Below are 21,222 nucleotides of genomic sequence, written 5' to 3' on the forward strand. Positions count from 1 at the left end.
TTCTCAATCAAAACAACCAACAACCATGAACTCCTACTCTAGCAAACAGGTCGTAATCCTTTTATTTTAGTTTTATTACTTCATTTTTGTTCTCACATTTCAGATCTGGCCGGAGGGGTTCAACCTTCGGCCATCATTATTTTTCGACAAGATCTTTGTCTTCTTTGATGAACACGAAGATGAATCCTCCGGAGTTTTAGGGTTCTTAAGTTGATGAGGATCCCCAAGAGTTTGTTGATAGTATCCATAAGATTGTTGAGATAATGGGGATTAGCCCGATTGAAAGGGCGGAGTTGGCTACGTACCAATTGAAGGGTGTTGCACAAATTTGATTTGATCAATGGAAAAGTGAGAGGCCCAGAGAGGTAGAGCCCGTGACTTGGGATGAGTTCAAAACGGCGTTTCTTGATTGCTTTTTCCACTAGAGTTGAGGGAGGCCAAGGTGAAAGAGTTCATCAACCTCAAACAAGGGAATATGAGTGTGAGGGAGTATGCTCTCAAGTTCACCCAATTATCCAAGTATGCCCCATTTATGGTTGCTGACTCTAGGGCTCGGATGAGCAAGTTTACTTTGGAAGTTTCGGACTTGGTGTCTAAAGAGTGTAAGACGACGATGTTAGTAAGGGAGATGGATATCTCCGGACTCATGACATATGCAGAACAAATAAAAGATGAGAAGTTAAGGGAGAAATCTAGGGACTCCAAGAGGGCACGAACCGATAGTAGTCAATCGTTCATTAATACCCCGACGTCTAGCCCTAACAAGAAAGGACGTCCTTTTTCCCCTTGTGAAAGGTGTGGTAGGAATCACCAAGGAGAATTCATGGCTGGTAAGGAGGGTTGCTACAAGTATGGTGATATGGGGAATAAGATGAGGGATTGCCCGGTGGCTACTAGAAGAGGAAGGGAGATGGCTCAGGCTGCTTCATCCGATATGTTACGAGTTTCCTTTGGTCATGATAATGGTGGGTATGGATTGGTTTTGTATCCATTGTACCATGATTGACTTGATAACCCGAGTATTTGAGTTTAAATGCTAGTTGAAGTATTAGCTTCTCATTTCTATTCTTACAAATTCCCGAATTCTAGTTAATCTCTTGTCTTTTCATATGCATGCATGTTCATGCAAAAGTTGATTTCAAAGTTATGATTTTATGTTAAGTTGAAGTTTTCATGTTCCATGCATTTTAAGATGTCATCAAATTCATGTTGGGTTGCTAGTCCTCTTTCCGTGTCCTTCCTATGATAAGTTAATCGCACTCGAGTACAAATGTTTCAAAAGGGGGGATATTGTAAGACCCCATAAGTCAGAAAGTTGGAACCAAGGAGAAAAGTCTCAAAATTTCAAACCCATCCATACGAACAAGTCCCTCTACGGGTTGTAGATCTTTACACGAATCATAAGGTTAGGTCGTAGAGTGGCCATTCGAGCAGAAGTTGAAGTTTTCCTCAGTAGAGGTTCTACTACTTTCAGGACGAGTCGTCCTCGAGAAGATGGGTTATAGAAACCCCTCATCAACCAGACGTTCGTAAGGTTTGTTCCAAGTTTCCCTAAGGCCAAGATGACGACTTGATAGGATGGCTCGTAGAAGAAATGACGGATCGTAAGAACCACCCATCTAAAACTTTAGTGACTAGTATATTTGCATGTTTTGGGACCTACAAGACGATCCTTGAGAACTGAACGTCCCTGAGACGATGGGTCATAAACAATGGTCGTTCATAAACTTCAGAGACTATGTTTTTAGTCCATTTTCTCAGTTTTATAGGATGAGTCGTTTAGACGACTTATCGTTACTTTGATGACCCGTAGAAGGGTGTCCGTAGGTCCAATTTTCCAGATTTAATGAAGGGCAATTGTGTCTTTTCCAAATTTTAGTTCAATGAACCTAGACACTTTTATGGCCAAGTTCAAAGTCTATAAATACTCTTTTCTTCAATACCCCTCCTAATCAATTCATTCTCTCAAAATATTCCAAGGCAAGAACTCACAAGGTCTCTCAAGGTTTCCTTCCAAATTCAAGCTAGGGTTTCCAAATTTCTTCAAGGTTCTTCTTCAATTCCTAGTGAATTCAAATAAGGTATGTGGGGATTGATTAAGGGGTTCCTTTCACTCATGAAGACCCAAAGTTTTCTCAAAGTTTCTTTCAATTTCAATTGATTATGAACCCTAGTTTTGATGAATTGCATTGGGGTGATTTAATTTCATTTTTAGATGATGTCAATGGTCATTATATACATGTTTTTATACGAATTACATGATTTTGAGTTGAATTATTAATGTCCATGCATGAAGCTAATTTCAAGTTAAGATTATGAAGTTAAAGATGATTTTCATGAATAGATTATGAGTTCAATGATCTTCAAAAAAAGTTTTCATGGTTTAAAGTTGAGATTATGATTTTATGATGAAAGTTACAATGATTATCAAAGTTAATGATGAGTTTATAATGAGTTAAATGATTTCTAAAGATAGTTTTCAATGAGTTATAACTGAGATTATGATTTTTAAATTAAAGATTGAGATGATGATCAGAGTTAAGATCATTAGATGTTTTGAGATGGTGATAAGGATAATTTTCACCGAAGTTATAGATTCTTATGAATCACTAAGTAGATGAGCTATTCCGAATATATTTTAAAGATGGATTGATAGATAGTTACTATCCTTCCTTATTTTGTTATGATCATATTTATGAGATTCTATTGAGAGTTTACCTAGAACCGAGTGGACCTTGGGATAATTATTCTCTCCCGTAGCAAAGGCAAGAGACACGTAGAAAGATCCCATTATCCCATAACTACGTTCCACTGTAGGATAAAGGATCACCCATAGAAGAAGCTTGATTCCTTAGAGGATCTCCCATAGAAGAGGCTTGATACCTTTGAGGGTCACCAGTAGTTGAGGCTTGATCCTTAGTGTAGCTTAGTGGGTCCACTTAGGCATATAAGAGTCAACCTTGGCAAGTAGTCTCCCCATTTCCTCCGATGTATGGGTAAACATTGAGACTTCATATTATAGCTCACATGGTTTATGTCGATTAACAGTCGCTCTCAATAAGTTACAAGGTTCTATCTCACAAGTTATATGACATAAAGTAAGTTTTACTATAATGTTTATGATGCATTGACCATAAGTTTTTCTTATGATTTCAAATGCTTTGGGAGCCTTATTCATGCTTTTCATTACATTAATCATGCATCCTATGTTCATATTTTTTATGCCTTATTCCATTGTTCATGAATATCTCACATACTTAGTACATTCAAAGTACTAACGCATATTTTACCTACATTATCTCATAATGTAGGAATGGACCACACTCGTAATCATCCTACATGGCTAGATATTTCATTATATTTTGAAGAAGTTGGTGAGTCCTCATTCTACTGAGGACAAGACTTTTATTCATGTTATTATTGTTTTCACTTTATTCTATTGTTCGGGTGAACTAGGAGCTTGTCTTAAGACACCGTCAAAGATTAGACTAGAGGCATATTTAGACGATATTCATCGATGTAGTCCGAATTGGACAGTTATACAGTTGATTTCCCTTAGTCCCATTCTCCACTTAATGATTACTTTCACTTATCTTTATATTGTTCTTTACCTTATGTATGCAATGAAGGCTAAGATGGCTTATAGTTTCACATCTCGATCATCGTATTATGACTAGGCTCTAGGTTGGGTCGTGATAAGTAAAGACCAAATATGGTGTTTAACAGAAGAACAGAGTAGTCATGATATGATAGATCTAACCTAGGCTTATGATTTTGAAGGGAGAGCCCCAAGATATTCATGGAGTTATGAGCCTACCTAAGCAATGAGGTATAATGAGCCGGTGGATAGTACTTAGGTTATGAAAGGAAAGGTGACGATAGATTATAATTAGCCAGACTGTTAGGTAAAGATCTATTTCTTGTCATGAGGTTTTAGTAGTCTAATGTTTCTAAATCTTATCTAGTAGTCCAAAGTCAATATAGTACCTAGCATGTGAATTGATGTACATGTTAATTACTAGTCCCTAACCTTGAATTTTTTATAAGTATTTAGAAACAAAAGAATAGCATTATGAGTGTGGTAGTGTTAGTTTTGACATTTTCTCTAGTAGGCTTGACATAGAGTATGCGAGAAGTTAAGATATTAACTTATAAGGAATGTGATGTCCTAAATGTGTTGTGTGTGACCCTTAGATGTAAATAGTGTATTGTGGATAAATCATCGGGTATGAAGAGGCTTAAAATGTGTATCAGAGATAGTATATAGGTGTATGAGGCTCTAAGTTTATGATTTGCTGTGGGTGCCTAGTTAATATCCATTAGTTGCCAATATGCATCTGCCCTTGATATATTTGATTCGAGTACAGTATAGCAATAAAGTTTAATTATTAGTGTGCATAGTGATGCCCCGACCGTGTGGAGTGTTGTGCTTATAGCTTAGAAAAGAGCATCGGTCCACAGACTTTGGGTGGTGACCTTCGAGCTACTGGTGATATGATGAGGTAATGAACCAAAGTAGGTTTTTGAGCTTCAGGTTGTGATGAGTTGACCAGGATGAGACATCAATAATTTTCCATCTCAAATAACTTCGTTATATTTCAGTCGAGATGACACCCTACTCTTATCTTGTTTATCAACACCATACCCCTGGCCCAGACCAATGCACTTCTAAGAAAATCTATCCCTATTCTATACGACTCATGTCTATTCTCTTATCTGATTTTTTGAATGAATTGTGCTTATGATATTTTTCTCTAAGTACTTCTATTGATCCTTTCTTTTTTCAGTCTTGATAGAGATGATGATGGTAGTAGTTGTGTTATGCCTGATGGGAGAGAGTGGGTGTTCCATAATGTGATAGCTGTGTTGTGTTTATTCCATTTAAGGTTATAAATATGGAGAAGGAGCAAGATGAGGTTTTTTATGTAATACGTAGGAAAGAGTATTTGGTATACCTCTTAGGAGAAGTTAATGAAATTGCGGGTGTAGAGATGCTTAGGAAGACATGAAAATTTTTAAGTGATGTTGACTTCAAAGAAGCCATAAAGGCATTAGAATAATAGGCTTGAATGTGCGGTTGTTTTTATGTGAATGATTGTAGTAGCCTATTGATAACTTCTTGTTAAGAGTTTCAAGTAAGGGTATTAGAGTAGTAAGAAGGAATCATATCCTCTAAATGAAAGTCCCTACAAAGTTATATAACATGAATCCGGTGTATTGGATTAATTGATCATCTTATGGGTAGAACCTTGTGACTTTTAGTTAGGATTCAAGTCCATGAGAGCAAGCAGCTAGACATAGGCTTTGGTGGGAGTCATAAGTTTGAACAAATAAAGTGCAGTCTTCAAAAGAAGAGCATAGTGGAGAAGAGTTGCTAAGATCAAAAGCTATCAGTCGTATCACATAATTCATAGTAATCCTATTCTTATATCATTCCCATAATTCTCTTCCGAAAAGTTATGAAAAAATTTTGATGAAAGAGTTTGAGGTAATACTCCTTTCCATGTTTCAAATTCAGTATCTATTCATGAGTGAATATTTCAGTTCCAGCTTTGCATTCATGATTTGTGTATTTTCCTAGCTTTGTCATCATTTGAGGACGAATGATCCCAACGAGGAGATATTGTAACACCCCCAAAAAATTAATCTAAGATCCACACCATTCTTCATATGTGTATAGGATTGAACTAGATAATTTTAATATTTTATAAGTGTTAGGATCAATTCCTAAGTATTTGAAGTATATCTAATGTGAATTAGGGTCATAAGAATCCTCTAGCACAAAATTGAGTTGAAAGTTTTCCTACCGATTGAGTTGAGTTGAATATTCTTTCGTAAGTTTCTTTTCTGTTATTTTACATACCCTAAATTCCATGCATTGACACCATTCGGTGATGCATCTGTCATGATGCAGATTCAAGTACTCACGATCGCAAATACTTCAGTAAGATCTCTTTTCATCAACAGTTGGTGAGATCTCCTTGATTTCGGAGGGCTCCAAATTAGTTAGTTCTGTTTATTTGATTTTTAGCCAGGTAGTCGTGGGTCTAGTGTCGACACCATCTCAGTTTAGTAGATGCTTCATAGATAGCTAAAGTTAGTGAGTCAGTTCAGTTTTTTTGTATTATGATGTTTTAAACATTTATTATTATTATTATTATTATTATTATTATTATTATTATTATTATTATTAATATTATTATTATTATTATTATTATTATTATTATTATTATTACTACTACTACTACTACTACTAAGATTATTATTGTGATTATTAATATTAATATTATTATTATTCAGTTTAATTCAGACATTGCATGAGATTTACTTAAATGCTTTAAAGGTTTACTTTTTAAAACTTCTGCATGTATGTTTAGTCTTCAGATTAGTAGTCAGCCAGGACAAAGGTTTGCTTGGGACTAGCAATGGTTCTGAGGGCTGACTATGTCCAATGTGTAGGCTCGAGGAATGACAACAAACTATAGGCCAGTGTCCAGAGTGCATAAATGATGAAGAACGTCGGAGACATGCTCTTCCTACCACAATCAGGGAGACGAAATTCCATAGGTGTATCAACAACCCGATCTTTTCCCTCCAATCCACGCTGGTCCATACCCGGAGTCGATCGGCAGACTGGCTCATCACTATTCCACATCTGATAGGGGCGCATCGCCACCCCCCATCCACTACCCTCCTTACAATTTCAAGCACTCTTTTACTCTCTTTTCACTATCCTTTTCATCTTTCCCTCATTGTACTTGTTCGCTATTGGTCTCTTGCCCATATTGAGCCTTGGATGGAATTAATAACCCGATTTGGGTTGCATTCCCAAACAACACGACTCATAGACAACGCTTTGTGGTGCGAGAGGTTCGGGGCACAGTGGGGATCTCACCCTCTCTGGTACCCCCTTCCAAAGGACTTGGGCTTGGTAGGCTACTATGGACTTCTCTGAACTATAATTCAGATGACAATACCGCCTGATTGTAAGGTTAGGCTATTCTTGGTTCGTTTGACAAACCAAACTAGGGATAAGACGTGACACGGTGATCAAAAAGTATGAAGGTCTCCAACCAAGCTCCTTGACATATCATACATGAACATATACAAAGCATAATAAGCATCAAACTCAATAGACTAGAAGAAAGTTTTGCGGAAATATCATAGATGTCATGACCTAAGCCTAGGGCCTAAACTTGACACGGTGAATGAGACACCCATATGTACCTCACCCAAGCCTCTTATCATTCATTAAGATTTTCATTAGTATTGTCAATCAAACAACTGGAAATAAGAGGGTTAGTATGACTAAGGGATTCAACATAGAATAGGAGTTATATTCGACATAAACATCATATATTATGTCCAACAATACCTTCTACATTAAAGGCTTGGTGGAAGCTAAGATAGGTCCCTAGCTTACCCTCAAGATCTAAGCCAAAAGTATGAAAAAACAACTCAACAGTCTGTATACAACATAAGCTAGAAAAGATAGGAGTGTTGTTTCCGAAACATAGAACTCACCAAATAGTAGTAGTCATCAATGACCGAACTTAGCCACGGGAAGGAGAGTGTGAAGTAACGTCGGTCCCTACATGGTGATAACATATAGGCAAAAGTATGTGTTAGTACTTTGAATGTACTAAGTATGTGAGCATGCAATACAATGAAGAACATTAAGGCATTTATAAGCAATATGCATAACTGAATGCATCCATGAGATATCATCATATGAATCATTAAAACATTCATTTTGTGGAAAGATGACTATAACCGACATTTAAGACCATGTGGGCTATTACATGGAGTCCAACATGAACTCCTAAGTTGGCACGGAGAGACTACTTTCCGAGTAGAACTCTGTCAACTTTAATCATTTATTTAACTTTAACTTTAATGGCTAATCATGTATCCGCTAGCTTAAATAGACTAAAAGGGCTCCTATGTCGGCACATACTTAATGCAACATGAGACTTTACTTAAGGACCCCATAGGTTGAGTCTCCATCTACATGCTACATCCGGTGCTAGGTTAGTCCCATAAAATACATTTAGATATCATAATAATATAAGCATTTACGTAACTTTAAATATCAAACCATCATTCGGTGGAATAGTTTATTAAAAAAATTCATTTGATTCATATATGTGAGAATTGTCCTTTCACATTGAATTCTTTCTTTTGCTAAGAAGCTCTTTGATCATCATTCAATCATTTAATAAGACTACCTTAAACATAATATTTGCTTTCATAAAATCTTCATTTGAAGTCAAAGCTTTCAATTCATCTTCATTTCAATCATAATGAATCTAGGTGGGTTCACTTCATTTGATCTTTAAATACATTTAAACCTAATGCTAGCATGCATGAGAGTGACGGAAATGCATCAATTGATATATCTTAAAACAACCCACCATTTATACTTGAAAACTACCTTTAAGCCTTCATATACGAACCTTGATAAATCATTCCTTTCATGAGATTGGAAGTTAATACATATCAATATAGGTAAATAAACTTCAAATAAGCCATAATCTATGTATTTAGAATCATCATGTAAAAGTACATAAGATTTCATCATTTCAAATTGAAATACTAAGTTGAGAAAACATTTGGATTCCATGGGTGGAAGAACTCATCGATGAAACCCACATACCTTGGGGAAATAAAATCTCTAATGAGAAATGGAGAAGGAAAGGAGACTTGAAGATGCTTTGACATGAAACCCTAGTTTGGCTTGAAACTCTTGGGAGAGTTTAAGAAGAGAGGCTTCGTGTGTCTTGCTTCTAAGTATTAGGAATAAGGGTTTTGTTGGGTTTTGGGTCTTTAGATGGGTGAATCCTTCCCTCAAAATAACTCCACTTTGATTTAAAATGTAGGAAAATACCAAAATATCCCTTAAAAAATTGATTGGAGCTAGCTTCATTGGGACCCTTCACGGTCCGTGATACTTACCACGGCCTGTGGTGGGGTCTCATGGTAACGGACTTTGGAAAATATTTTGGACAGCCTATAGTGTAGGTCTCTAAACATTCTCCACGGAGACCCTTCACAGTCCGTGAAGAATATCACGTCCTGTGGAATGTAGCTATGGTGCAGGTCCTACAAGAGGCTTGTAGAGTGACCACCATGGTCCATAGAGGGCTCTACAATCCGTGGTGGTTGTCTGTGGCCCTTTCCTTGGGTAGTTTCCTGAGGGTCTTGGGAAGGGGTCACCACGGAGGGATTCATGGTCCGTGTTTCTCACCACAGTAGTGGTCCTCCGTCGTGCTTCCTTTCCTGCAAGTCTGACTCTCTGAATGTCTACCACGATTGCTCACCATGGTCTATGATGCTTAACACGGTCCGTTATGGATTCCATGGTCAACTCCTAGTGCCATTTTTTGTAAAATTTTGAGATTTCCTCCTTTATTACTCTGTTTAGGACCTTCCACATTTCTGGGGTCTTACAATATCTCCTCCTTGAGAACATTCATTGTCGAATGAGAATCATTTACATAGAAAAGGACTTGGCACGAGGACTACAGGCCAACATGAATATAATGACAGTTGAAATGCATCAATCATGAGATCTTTAAACTTTAGCAAAAAACATAACTTTAAAACTTAACTTCATGAACATGCATGCATAGGAAGACTTTAGAAAACTGAAACATAAAAGTCTTAAACATTTGAGCATGAATAACTTAATACCTTAGGCTTGAGTAGAATGAAAGAGATGAGGGTAATGTTTTATCATTTCCGCTTCTGCTTCCCATGTAGCACCTTCCACTGGTTAATTCCCCCGAAGGAATTTAACATATGCAACTTCTTTATTCCTCAACCTCTTGATCTGCAGTCCAAAATTTCAATTGGGACCTCTTTATAGGCCAAGTTTTCTTCAACATTCACTACTTCCAAAGGCACAATAGAACTAGGATCACCCACACATTTTCTCAACATAGACATATGGAACACCGGATGAACCATGACCATTTCCAAAGGCCACTCCAACTGTTAAGCAACCTTACCAACACATCTCAAGATTCTATAAGGCCCTACATACATGGGGCTTAATTTCCCTTTCTTACCAAACCAAACCACACCCTTCATGGGTGACACCTTCAAGTACACCCAATCATCCATATTAAACTCAAGATCCCTTCTCCTGTTATCGAAATAGGACTTTTGTTGACTTTGAGTCATCTTCACCTTTCTCTAAGGACTCTCACCTTCTTTCAAGCATCAAACACCAAATCGGGCCCAACAAGGTTATCTCACCTACTTTGAACCAACCAACCAGAGACCTACATCGTCTCCCATACAAAGCCTCAAATGGTGCCATCTTGAAAACTTGAGTGGTAGCTATTGTTATAGGCAAACTCTATGAGCGGTAGATGATCATCTCAACTTCCTTTGAACTCCAACACACAAGCCCGTAACATATTCTCTAATGTTTAAATTGTCCTCTCATCTTGCCCATCAGTTTGGGGATGGAATGCGGTGCTTAACTTTACCTTGGTACCTAGACACCTTTGAAACAATATCCAAAAGTGAGAGGTGAATTGGGTACGACAATCCAAAATGATCGACCACGGCACACCATGCAGCCTCACCAACTCCTGAATATATGACTTAGCATAATCTTTGGCACTATAAAAAGTCTTGACCCGTAGAAAGTGAGATGACTTAGTCATTTTATCAATAATTATTCATATCGAATCATGACATTTCCGAATATGAGGCAAACCCACTATAAAATCCATATTCACGTCTTTCTACTTCCAAGTAGGTATTTCAATATCTTGTGCTAGGCCACCCAACCTTTGATGTTCGGCCTTCACTTGTTGGCAATTTGGACATTCGAACATGAACCTTGCTATGTCCTTCTTCATTCCACCCCAATAGAACTCTTTTAAGTGTTGGTACATTTTTGTCGAACCGGCATGAATAAAGTACGAATAATTATGGGCCTCCTTCAAAATCAAAACCCTTAGGTCATCAACATCCGGAACACATAATTGACCTTGGTAGTGTAATACTCCATCTTCCCCTTATGAAAAGACTTCTACCTTCTTTTCTTTTATCAACCTATTTAACTCCACAATTGCCAGGGCAAGGTCTTGTTTTGACCTAACATCAACCACCAAAGAAGATTCTGACCCATTATGAATGACTATACCACCATCATCGACACCACTCAAATTAACCCCTAATCTATCCAAATGGTGAACATATTTTACCAACTCTCTCTTCACTTTATTGACATGGGCCACACTCTCCATAGAAATTCTACTAAGTGCATCGGCAACCACATTGGCCTTACTTGGTTGATAATGCACACTCATGTCATAGTCTTTTAGGAATTCTAACCATTTTTTTTGCCTTAGATTAAGGTCCTTTTGGGTGAACACATATTGGACACTTTTATGATCGGTATACACATCCGCATGCACTCCATAGAGGTAATGCTGTTAAATATTTAAAGCGAAAACAATGGCTGCCAACTCAAGATCGTGTGTAGGGTAGTTACGTTCATGTACCTTCAATTGCCTAGAAGCATAAGTTATAACCTTTCCATTTTGCATCAAAACATAACCCAAACCAACCTTTGAAGCATAACAATAAACCAAAACCCTTTTAACCTTTCTAGTAGAGTCAAAATAGAATCGGAGGTAAGCCGATCTTTCAAAGTTTGGAAACTCTTTTTATATTCATCTGTCCATATGAATTTTGCCTTCTTTTGGGTCAATTTCGTCATAGGGAATGAGATGGAAGAGAACCCTTCAATGAACCTTCTATAATAAATGGCTAGAACCAAAAAGCTCTTATGTCCAAAGGAGATAATGGTCTAGGCTAATTCATGACCGCCTTCATTTTCTTAGGGTCAATGTTGATTCTATTACCAGACACTATGTGGCCAAGAAACGCCACCTCTTTCAACCAAAACTCACAATTACTAAATTTATCAAATAACTTCCATACCTTAAGGTTTGGAGCACAATTCTCAAATGGTTCTCATGTTCTTCCTCACCCCAAGAGTAAATCAAGATTTCATCAACGAAGGCCACAACAAAAGTATCAAGGTAGGGTTTGAACACCCTATTTATTAGGTCCATAAACACCGTCGGTGCATTCATCAACCCAAAACTCATCACTACAAACTCGAAGTGTCCATACCTTATTTGAAATGTAGTTTTGGGAATGTCACACACCCTCACCCTTAGTTAGTGATAGCCGGACCGAAGCTCGATGTTGAAGAACTGGCTTGCCCTTTGTAATTGATCAAACAAATCATCTATTATATGGATTGGGTACTTGTTCTTAATGGTCACCTTGTTCAATTGGCGGTAATCTATAAACATCCAAAGTGACCCATCCTTCTTCCTGACAAATAACACGGGAGCACCCCATGATGAAATACTTGGCCTTATGAACTCTTTTTCTAACAAGTCCTTTAATTATTCCTTATACTCTTTTAATTTCACCAGGGTCATTCGATAGGGAGGAATAGATAAAGGTTGGGTATCGGGAAGGAGATCGATACCAAAATTAACTTTCCTTTTAGGAGGGATACCGAGGAGGTCATCGGAAAAGACATCAGAACACTCATTTACTATGGGAACCGACTCAATAGAAGGAATTTTGGAGTTGATATCCCTGACCCTTATAATGTAGTAAATATAACCCTTAGCAATAAACTTTCATTCCTTAAGACAAGAGATGAACTTATCCTTCACCACCTAACCGTGATCCTCCCATTCAAGAATAAATTCATTTGGGAATTAAAACTTGACTCGACGAGTCCTATAATCTATGGATGCATAAGATTCATGTAGCCAATCCATCCTAAGTATAATATCAAAACATACCATGTCTAGCTCAATGAGATCAGAGGGAACACTTTATGCATGATAGATATGGGACATTTCTTGTAAACCTTTCTAGCAACAACCGACTCACCAATAGGGATAGACACCAAGTAAGGCTCTACTAACATTTCGAGTAATACATTAAACCTATTGGATAAGAATGGAGTAACAAATGACAACTTTGCACCCGGATCTCAAAATGCATAAACATCAAAAGAAAAGACCTTTAACATACCGATAACAATATTTGGTGCTTCCTCGAATTCTTACCTTCCATGAAAGGCATAGAAGTGGTTGGTGCATTATCCACATCCTTGAGATTATTAATCATGAACAACTTGTCCTTGAGGCCTAACACCACCACCCCTACAATCCCAAGCATGATGACCTGATTTGCCACATTTGAAACATGCATTGGAGCTGGCTAAGCATTCCCCATTGTGGGTCCTTCTACACTTTTTGCAAGTGGGGAAAGCTTGAATGCCAACATTCTCTCTTGGGACCATTGGGTTAGTACCCTTATCTTTGTTGATCCTTGGAGGAGGAGTATTGGTGGAACCTTGTCCCACAAACCATTGCCCACCTTAGCCCTTGCCATTGTTACCATAACCGGACCTTTGAGGGTTAAACCCTCCACCATTCACTCTAGCCTTCTTGAACCCTCTCAACCTCTTCTTTAGTTCTTTTCTTCAAATTGCTATGCACACATCATTAGTTGGGAGATATCCATATCTTTGACCAACAAGGCTGTTTTCCATTCCTTTGACACCAAGCTTGAGACACCAGAAATGAACTTGCTCATCTTTGCCCGGTCGGAGAACATGAAAGGAGCATACTTAGACAACTTAGTGAACTTGAGGGTATACTCCCTCACACTCACACTCCCTTGGTGAAGGTTGCTAAACTCTTGGATCTTATCCTCGCTTAGATCCAATGGAAAGAAGCGATCTATAAAGGTACCTTTGAACTCTTTCCATCCTATCGACCTTATTTCTTCACCACTCTCAATAACTAATTGTTCGTACAAAAATCGTGCCACACCTTTGAGTTTATAGGACACTAGCTCAGCTTTTTTATTTTGAGGTACACCCATGATAGACACAATCTGATACACCTACTCAATGAATTTCATAGGGTCCTCATCTATTTTAGAACCATCAAACTCGGGAGGGTTCATCCTATTGAAATCCCGAATCGTAGAAGCTGGATTTTGCACTTGAGGAGGAGAAACACCTTGTTTCCCTTGGTTGGCTATGGCTTGAGCCAACAATGTGATGATATTCTGGAATTTTGCATGGGTTACCCCTTCCTCATGATGTGGGGCATCGAGAATCAGAGGAGATTGGTCCTCATCATCAACCCTTGCTCTTGGAGGTGCTCTTCCATGAGACATTATCCAGAGAACACAAAATGGGTCATTAAATAGAGGAAGTATTAGGACACTATAGGGAACATAGTGAATTTGAAAGAAGTGAAAACTTTCCTAAATGTCCCATAGTCTCCCATTCATAGTTGTGGCGTGCTTTACAACCATGGATAAGACCCTATTTGACGTGGTATGTTCAACTCCGAGGACCATTTCAAAACCTCATTTTCTGATACCAAATTTGTCACCACCCAAGCCTAAGGTCTAAATATGACACGGTGAATGAGACACCTGGAGGTACCTTACCCAAGCCTCTTAGCATTCATTAAGCTTTTCATCGGTATTATCATTCAAATAAGAGGAAATAAGTGTGGTAATTGGACTAAGGGATTCAACATAGAATAGGAGTTATATTCGACTTAAACATCATATATTGTGTCCAACAATACCTTTTACATTAAAGAATTGGTGGTGGCTAATACACGTTCCCAGCTCATTCTGAATATATAAGCCAAAAGTACTAAAAAGCAACCCCATAGTTTGTACACAACATAAGCTAGAAAGATATGGGTATTTTTCCTGAAACATGGGAACTCACCAAATAGTAGTAGTCTTCAACGACCGAACTTATCCATGGGAAGGAGACTGTGGAGCAACGCCAGTCTCTACATAGTGATATCATATAGGCAAAAGTATGAGTTATTACTTTGAATGTACTAAGCATGTGATCATGCTATACAATGGAGAACATTAAGACATTTATAAGCAATATGAATAAGTGAATGCATGCATGATAAATCATCATATGAAACCTTAAAACATTATTCTATGAGAAGATGACTGTAATCGACATTTAACACCATGCGATCTATTACATGAAATCCAACATAACCCCCTACGTTGGCACGGGGAGACTACTTGTCGTGTAGAACTCTGTTAACTTTAATCATTTCTTTAACTTTAAATTTAATTGCTAATCGCGGATCCATTAGTCTAAATAGCTTATTAGGGTTCCTATGTTGGCGCATAGTTAATACAACACGAGACTTTACTTAAGAAACCCTTAGGTCGAGTCCCCATCAACATGCTACATTCGGTGCTAGGTCAGTCCCACAGAATACATTTAGATATCATAATAACATAACCATTTACGTAACTTTAAACATCAGACCATCATTCTGTCGAATAGCTCATTAAAACTTTTCATTTAATTCAAATATGTGAGAATTGTCCTTTCACATTGAGTCCTTTCTTTGGCTAAGAAGCTCTTTTATCATCATTCAATCTTTTCATAAGACTTACTTAAATATAACATTTGCTTTCATAAAATATTCATTAGGGTTGAAAGCTTTCAATTCATCCTCATTTAAATCATAATGAAACTAAGTGGGTTCACTTCATTCGATCTTCAAACATATTTAAAATGATGCTAGCATGCATGAGATTGATTTAAATGCATCAATTGACATATCTTAAAACAACCAATATTTTATACTTAAACTACCTTTAAGCCTTCATATAGGAACTTTGATAAATAATTCATTTCATGAAATTCGAAGTCAATACATATTAATATAGGTAAATAAACTTCAAATAAGCCATAATCTATGGATTTACAATCATGTAAAAGTCCATAAGATTTCATCATTTAAAATTGAAATACATAATTGAGAAAATATTTGGGCTCAGTGGGTGGAAGAACCCATGGATGAAACCCACATATATTGGGGAAACAAAATCCCTAATGAGACCTTGAGAAGGAAATGAGACTTGAAGATACTTTGAGATAAAACCATAGCTTGGCTTAAAACTCTTCGAAGAATTTGATAAGAGAGGATTTGTGTGTCTTGAGTCTAAGTGCGAGGATTGAGGGTTAAGAAGGGTTTAGGGTCTTTTGATGGGTGAATCCTTCCCTCAAAACGACTCCACTTTGATTTAAAACACAGGAAAAGGCCAAAATATCCCTTAAGAAAACTAATCAGAGCTAGCCTCATGGGGACCCTTCACATTCTGTGATACTCACAACGACCCATGGTGGGGTCCCGTGGTAAAGGGCTATGGGAAATATTTTGGAAAGCCTGCAGGGTGGGTCTCTGAACTTTCTCCATGGAGACCTATCACATTCCAATAAGTGTATCACGGCCCATGGAATGTGGCCGTGGTGCAAGTCCAGCAGGAGGCCAATAGAGTGCCCACCATGAAATTACACCACGGTCCGTAGAGGGATCCATTATCCGTGGTGGTTGTCAGTGGCCCTTTCCTTGGGAAGTTTTCTAAGGTTCTTAAGAAGGGGTCACCATGGAAAGCTTCATGGTCTGTAGTGCTCACCACGGTCTATGGTCCTCCATCGTGGTTCCTTCTCTGCAAGTTTGACTCTCTGAATCTCTACCACAGTTCTTGGTGCTTACCACAGCCCGTGAGGCTTCCGTGGTAAACTCTTGGTGCCAGTTTCTGCAACTTTCTGAGATTTCCTCCTTTGTTCCTTGGTTTAGGACCTTCCACATTTCTGGGGTCTTACAATAGACAAGTCAAAATACAACATAGACCAATACATAAGATGTCCAACAAACCTTTATATAGAAAATATGTAGGGAGCTAAGACAAGTGCCTAGCTCACCCTCAATGAAGAAAAATAGTCTTCGACATGAAACAAACTCATAATCTCGCCCTTGACAAATGAGGAGTCACCTAGGTTAGATTGTAGAAACTCAAATCTAACCACGTGGAGGATGGATGTGATCGTCAACCCCTATATTATGATACAATATAGGCAAATATGCGTTAGTACATTTGAATGTATTAAGTATGCAGGCATGCCATGTAATGTAAAATATAAGATGCAATGATCAAAATAATAAACATTATATAGAAGAGGATAAGTAAGGTCATGAGAGAAATCGTAAAGATCAAAGTATTAAGAGACATAATTGAGATCGTAAACAAACATTAAAGAGAGAATACCTATGTGGGAGATAGTCCTAAGTGACATTAAGACCGTGCGAGCTATAACATGGTATCCGATGATCCCTACATTAAGAAAGGGGAAACTACTATCCAAGGTAGACTCCGTCAAATCATTTTTAGAATTTAGAGCTATATATGAATCCACTAGCTAGGCCATAAAGTCTACCTACAGTGCCAACATAATTTAAGGGACTAGAAATTGCTACTAAGGCTTAGGTTGAGCCCCCACTTCAAAGTCCTCTCGGTGCTAAGTATATCAACCCACAAAATATATATCATAATCATAGTAATAGTTCATACTTGCATAAAATAATAACTTTTCATAATCTTACTTCATCAAGTGTTCATAAGAATAGCTCAATAAGGATATCAAGTCACCCATGAAGGATCTTGAGTTTGCTTTTCATTTAGTTCATTATCATGCAATGTATATGTCTGCCTTCTATCATTATAAAATACTTCTTGTATCTACATCATTAGATTCTTAGGTCACCTTCCTTATTATGGATCCTAAGTCACTTCTTCATACACTTGCATGCAATTCATATTTGAAACATACGTAAAATCGTACTCGTATAGTCTTACTTAAAAGTAACATCATGTAATTAGATAGTAATTCATGCTTATATGAGAGGCTAGATCATAAATAAAACACAATTCGTTCTTTTGAATGGGTATTTGATGAGGGTTATAGATTAATAAAAAAATAATTAACACATAAATCATATTTGCAGAATGTGATTTATGCACAAAACATAAATCACATTTACTAAATGCATTTTATGGCTTACTGGGTGATGGCACACTGTTGGCGTATTGGTGGCGTGCCACCCTAGCTTTTCTCCGATGAATTCCCATATTTTTTGGTGTTTTTCAAGAGTACTCATTCCCCATAATGAGATGTTATGCCCTAAATAGAAATATAGTGATTATATATGAAGAATCTACCAATCCCAAGCAATTATTTACTAATTTATGCCAAAAATAGATTTGAATTCACAAGATACATCATAGTTCATGCAATTGAAAACAAAATTGAGAAGATTTAAGGATGTAATTGAAATTCATGGAAGATTTAAGAATTTTTTTGAACTTCATGGGTGAAAGGTACCCATGTATGAAACCCACATACATTGAATATGAATTATGAAGAAACTTGGAGAAAAAAACTTGAAAATCAATGAAGAAATTGGGAGAATTATTGCTAGGTTTTCAATGGATGTCTTGTAGAGAGAGAATGTTTTTTGATGGGTGATTAGTGAATGAATGAGGAGAATTAAGAGATTTTGAGATTAAATAGATTAGGAAACTAGCCCCAAAACTGTCTAGATTCATTCCCACAAAATAGAGTAAAAGTCTGTAATGCCCTTAGCGAAAATCTCCCTTAACCCATCAATGCATTCACTAAGGCTAAATATTCACCTTATTATATCATACTCTATATTTCTCATATCTGGGATATTACAATACCTCCCCCTTAGGAACATTCATCCTCGAATTAGATAGGAGCTAGGCATAGAATAGAGTGGGTATACAATAGTCCAACATGAACATAACACTACAACTTCTAAACATAAACATCATTTAAAAATCATTTTCATGGTATGAATGCATATGTCATCACACGGGGAAGTCAAAACGTAGGAGTTTTTAGAGTATTTGAGTATAGATGCCTAAGTACCTTCGGATGGACTGGAAGGAAAGAGGTAAGGATATCGTTTCCTCATGTCTTCTTCCATTTCCCATGTAGCACCTTCAACTTCTTTATTAATCTATAAGACCTTAACGGATACTACTTTCTTGTTGCTTAACCTCTTTACTTGATGGTCCAAAATCTCAACCGAAATATCCTCATAAGTCAAGTTCTTTTCAATATTCACCTTTTCCTTTGGCACAATAAAATTTGGTTCATCCACAAACTTCCTCAAAATTAATACATGAAATACCAGATGAACCATAGCTAACTCCAATGTCAAGTCTAACTCATATGGCACCTTGCCAATACACTTCAAGATTTTATAGGGCCCTACATACCTAGGGCTCAACTTTCCCTTCTTACAAAAATGCATTGCACTATTCATGGAAGAAACCTTTAAACAAACCTAATCATCCACACTAAACTCAAGGTCTCTTTTTCTGTTATTTGAAAAGGACTTTTGGCGACTTTGGGAAACCTTTAGCCTATACCTTATAAGTCTTACCATCTCTGTAGCATCAAATACAAAATCAGGACCAATCAAAGCTACCTTACCTACTTCAAATGATCCCACCGGGGACGTACATTTTCTCCCATACAAATCTTCAAAAAGAGCCATTTCAATGCTTGCGTGATAACTATTGTTGTAGGCATACTCAATCAATGGTAGATTCTCATCCCAACTTTCTTTCAAATCAATAACATATTCCCTCAACATATCCTCCAAAGTTTGAATCATTCTTTTGTCTTGACCATCGGTTTGAGGATGGAAAGTGGTACTTAGCTTGGCTCTTGTACCAAGACCCATTTGGGACACCTTCCAAAAATATAAAGTGAATTGAGTACCTCAATCCGATAAAATAGACAAGGGAACAACATGAACCTTTACCAACTCACGAGTATATAACTTAGCAAAATCTTTGACACCATAGGAAGTCTTACCCGGAAAAAAATATGTCTATTTAGTCATTCAGTCCACAACAACCCAAATAGAATCATGTTTCCTTCTAGTACAAGGCAAACCCTTGACAATGTCCATATTCACATCTTCCCAAACCCAAGTAAGGATTTCAATATTTGAGCTAGACCTCCCAGCCTTTAATTTTCAACTTTCACTTATTGACAATTATGACACTTATCTACAAACTCTACTATATCTTTCTTCATACCATTACACCAATACACCTTCAAATCATGATACATCTTAGTGGATCCCGGATGGATCGAATACTGAGAACTATAGGCCTCATTTAATATCAACTCCCTTAGATCATCAATATTAGGGACACACAAGCAACCTTCATAACGAAGTACCCCATCTCCCTCTTGGGAGAAAGCCTCAATGACTTTTTTAGCAACCGACTTCTTCAATTCAGCCAAAAATGGATCATGGTATTGTTTTCCCTTAACATCTGCCTCAAGAGATCATTCCGAACTATTTTGCACAAGAACACCACCATCCTTAGAATAAATCAAACGAATACCCAAATATGTTAATCTATTAACATCCTTAACCAACTCTTTCTTACCTTCAATAACATGAGAAATACTATTCATAGACAACCAACTAAGAGTATTAGCAATAACATTAGCTTTACCCGGATGGTACAACACACTCATATCATAATCCATAAGTAGTTCAAGCCACCTCCTTTGCAAAAGGTTCAAATCTCTTTAGATAAACACATATTGCAAGCTTTTGTGATCGGTGAACATATCCACATGCATGCCATAAAGATAGTGACGCCAAATTTTCAATGCAAACACAACTATCGCAAGTTCAAGATCATGAATTGGATACTTTCATTCATGCACATTTAGTTTCCTGGAAGCATGTGTTATAAATTTACCATATTGCATCAAAACACAATTCAAACCAATATGTAAGGCATCACAATAGACAATAAACCCATCAGAACCTTCCGACAATGTCAAAAAAGGAGCCGACGTAAGATGATCCTTCAATATTTGAAAACTCTTCTCACATTTGTTCGACCATTGAAATTTTACTTTCTTTTGAGTCAACTTGGTCAAAGGTGGAGCAATAGACAAAAATCCTTCAACAAACCTTCTATAGTATCCTGCTAAGCTCAGAAAGCTTCTAATATCCGAATGCGACAATGTTCTAGGCCAATTACCGCTTCCATATTCTTTGGATCAACCATGATACCATCACCGGAGATAATGTGACCAAGGAATGCCATATACTTCAACCAAAATTCGCATTTACTAAATATTATAAATAATTATTTATCCCTCAATGTTTGCAATACAATCCTCAAGTGACCCACATGGTCTTCATTATTTCGAGAGTAAATCAAGATATCATCAATAAATACCACCAA

This window comes from Solanum dulcamara, chromosome 11, assembly GCF_947179165.1.
Source record: "Solanum dulcamara chromosome 11, daSolDulc1.2, whole genome shotgun sequence".
In the NCBI taxonomy this organism is placed as follows: Eukaryota; Viridiplantae; Streptophyta; class Magnoliopsida; order Solanales; family Solanaceae; genus Solanum; species Solanum dulcamara.